The sequence below is a fragment of the Dipodomys merriami genome, unplaced genomic scaffold (genome assembly GCF_024711535.1).
Source record: "Dipodomys merriami isolate MVZ:Mamm:240054 unplaced genomic scaffold, mDipMer1.0.p SCAF_1, whole genome shotgun sequence".
In the NCBI taxonomy this organism is placed as follows: domain Eukaryota; kingdom Metazoa; phylum Chordata; class Mammalia; order Rodentia; family Heteromyidae; genus Dipodomys; species Dipodomys merriami.
This window is the reverse complement of record NW_027202270.1, coordinates 62,797,428-62,800,561: the sequence shown is the minus strand read 5'-3', so window position 1 is coordinate 62,800,561 and position 3,134 is coordinate 62,797,428.

The following is a 3,134-nucleotide window of genomic DNA, read 5'->3' as shown; positions in this document are numbered from 1 at the left end:
GAAGAAGTAGGGCAGTATTAGGTTTTTAAAGAGAACGGTGGCTGAGTAAGAACCACACCACGCATGTGGTATTCAGGTAAGGGGTAGGTTTATTCATCGTTCAGGCTGGCACCAGGCCATGTTAGCATTCCACGCGGCTGGGGAAAAAAACGTGGGAAAGAGAGCATCTGGCCCTGGGCTCGGCTTTATCTAGGGTAGGGGCGGGGAAAGGTATGGCCATATCGAATCCAGATAAGACCTCAGTGGATGCAGATGTGATCTCTTCCAGGTGTGCCAGTTGCCTAGGTAATGCAGGTACTGGGCAGAGACTTTGCTGCAAGGAAGGTAGAGTCTGCTTGCCATCCAGAAGTGGACCTTACAGGAAGAAACCTTTTTTTTCTACCTGAAATAATTTGATTAGAGTGGCTAGTAGAATTCACTTCCTATTAACATCTGTGTCTCCATGTCCTCTGTGTCTCCATATCAACAAATGTGTACAAATTGATACTTGAACACAAATTGAAGCTCCATAATTCCTCCACATGAATAAGTCACTCTATGTTTCATAACCAAAGGTACGTGGCAGAGTTACTAGACAAATGCAGTTTTTGTTTGATTGGGTTTTGAACCAGTTCTGGGCCTCAAACTCAGGTCCTGGGTGCTATCTCAGAGCTTTTTGCTCAAGTCTAGCACGCTAGCACTTGAGCCACAGCTCCCCTGCCAGTTTTTTTGTTTGTTTGTAGGGTTATTTTTTGGTGGTTAATTAGAGATAAAAGTCTTATGTACTTTCCTGCCCAGGCTAGCTTGAAATCATGATCCATTCAACAGCCAAATGTGTGTCAGAGATCAGAAACAGAGGACAGTTAGGTTTATGCCACTAGAGCAGTATAATTTATAGAGGTGGCAATTGCACCAGGTCTTGAAAGGTGAGCAGGATTTGAATGTGTGAAAAAGAAAGAGAATTTTTTTAATGAAAGAAACATCTGAGAAAAGCATGGAACAAGGGAGATGTGGAAGTATACTTAGTGGTATACTTCAAGAGAGGGTGGTTCAGTTAGCCTGGAACATACCTTCATTCTCAACTACTTAACAAATATAAACAATGTGTAGCTGAAATCTCCTAAATTCACTTTGAAAAGTTGTTGCAGGAGGTCCTAGACTCCATCTTTCAACAGTCATCGTGTAATTCTATTGTGATGATGACCATCCATACGCTGAGGAAAACTTGCTAAAGGTGTAGAATGGGTAGCTATGGACAAGATGGTGAAGTCCAGACCACAAATAGATCTGCCATCTGGTCACCAAGTTTATAATTCTGCTGTGAGCAACAAAGGCCTACTTTTCCTGGAAGTATAACATTCAAAGATGGGATAAGAGAGAGAAATGTCTTAAGATGCCATTTAAGTTTGGATCCTTGAAGGCCATGCTTCATCAAGAGAAGCAGAGTATGTGAGAGACTGTCTAGGCATGATCCGCCATTCAGTTTGTGATCTTTACATTTGGTTATCCTTGGCTTCCCTTTGATTATTGCTGATGGATTGCTGATGCTGAAGTAACTACTCAGGACTGTGTCTCACATCTTTCCATGTTGCCCTGGGCATATAAACCTTCCAGAATGCTGCTCCTCATCTGTGAAGTGGAAAAAGAAATCTTTCCTCTGATCTGTTAAGAACCTAATTGCTGTTAGAATTAGGAAAAAGAAACGCCTTTCAGTCATGAAGCCCTGAAACCACCTGAACTGAGTACAGCTGAGGAGTAATCTGTTCTTGCAACCTTTCCTCAAGGATCTCATGCTACTTTTTATTTTGACTTTTTCTGCTTGAACATAGACCTCTATTTTTTCTTTCAATTAAGTGTGTGTGTGTGTGTGTGTGTGTGTGTGTGTGTGTGTGTGTTTAGTTTAGATAGAGTACTCAGAAAAGGAGAAAAAAAATGCCTAAAATGCATGCCTTGAATTTGCAAAGACTAAGTCAATATATCTCGATTAGGAGCCAGGAATCTTTCCAATATTTACATTGGATTTGCTTCCAAATGTTTGGCTCTTTAATGGGTTGCAAATAAATTGGGAGGGAATAGCACCAAGCATAATGAACACAGAGGAAGAGCAAAAAGGATGGGGCCTCTTTCAAGTGCTAAAGTACCTCTTGAACAAACATGAGGACTTGGTTCAAACCCTAGTAACAATAAAGTAAATACAACTTATTCACTATATAATCTCTATATGTAATCCAAATTAGTATTATTTCCAATCATTTATATTTCACTTTTTAACTGGGCTAATGTTTGGAGAAAGGAAAAAATATATATATATATATATATGTGTGTATATATATATATGTATGCATATATATATGTATGTTAAAATGCATAATCTGGGGCATTTGTCTTTTTTGTTGGTATTTTGTTTTGTCTTAGGTTTTATTTTGAAAGGAGTAGAAAAATAGCTACATGAAAAGAGGCTTGAGACACTGGGCTGTAACCTGGGCTTGCAAAGAGATAAGAATTGGATGCCTGCAGAATGTTTAATACAATACTCTTAGCTGGAAGCCAGAATAAACTCAACCTGCATGTAGAGCTAGGACTCATTTATGTCAGTATGAAGACTTCGAAGACCTGGAAATCAACAAAGGAGAAGAGACAGAGGCATACATCTCAGTCCATGTATTACTGGAATGCTCAGAGTGAAGGCTAGAGACCAACTACAGTATAAGTATATACAATATGTTTTGCAAGATGAGCTCATGATCATCCAAACTAGATACCTAATAAACTAATTATTTATTTGAAAAATCCATTCATATTAATGTTATAAGATGCAAAATTGATAGTTCCTGCTTAACCTTGCTTCATTTCATTTAGATGAATGTGAGAAAGGTAAGGAAGCTTTTCTTTATTGGCTAACAAAAATTCAAGGAGAAGTAGCTCACAGTTTGTTCTTCTATGTGTCATATATACAAAAGAAGTGAATTTTCAAACCATCATCAAGAAAATAAAGTACATAAAGTAAGATACCATTGAAAAGCTCTTCCCCTCCCATCAGGACTTCCTGTCAACTTCATATCCTCCAGCCCAAACATTTTGCAGGGAAGTGAAAAATAAATATACAGATATTATCTTGAAGCCACATGGAATATTTGTTGAATTTAATTATTTGC